The sequence below is a fragment of the Arachis ipaensis genome, chromosome B07, assembly GCF_000816755.2.
Source record: "Arachis ipaensis cultivar K30076 chromosome B07, Araip1.1, whole genome shotgun sequence".
NCBI classification, from domain to species: Eukaryota; Viridiplantae; Streptophyta; class Magnoliopsida; order Fabales; family Fabaceae; genus Arachis; species Arachis ipaensis.
The window spans coordinates 13,537,554-13,538,389 of NC_029791.2; positions in this window are offsets into that span (position 1 = coordinate 13,537,554).

Sequence of the window (836 nt, forward strand, 5' to 3'; positions counted from 1 at the left end):
CTATAATGTATTTTTTTTATATATATATATATAATTTTCGACTTTAACGATGAATTCTTTTCGTCGGCGATTATTTGTGCCAAATTTTTGGCATAACACTCAAAAAATCCAATTCGAAAACAAACACTTAGTGTTACAACAAACACTTAATGTTACAACAAAAATCAGATTAAAAAAATCATCATCTTTTCACCAAAGAAACCACAACTCTATTAATAATTGGCCTACGGTGACTTAGCTTCCGTATATAGGCCATGCCAAAGAGCTTGTTAGCTTTGAGCTTTTTCTTTTTCTCTCGCTTATCGTTATCACTGAAAAAGATAAGGTTAATTTAAGAGAAAATTTCACTGTCCTCTTTTGCGAGATGTTAAAATGATACTCCCCTCCCCTCTATTTTATAAATGTACATTTCTCTCCTTTCTAACTTTAAAAAATCTCCTCTTTAATCTATTTTAAATTTTTTGTGTTAACTAATATTAACTTTATCTATTTTTTAAGAAAAATAAATTATTTTTTAAAAAAATACCCATTAACAAAAATTTTATTTTTTATTATTAAATTTTGCTTACCAAAATATCTTTTAATAAATTATTTTTTATTGATTAAATTGTATTTTTATTAAAATACTTTTAAAAAAATTAATAATTAAATTATTTTTTTAAGATACTTATCCTTCAATAATTTTTAATTATTAAATTGTAATTTTACTAAAATTTTTGTTAACAATTATTTTTATATTTTACTATTAATTTTTGATATAAATATATATTATTTTAACATTAAATATAAAAATCTTACCACTGTTAATATATATAACAATTAATATATTAATATTG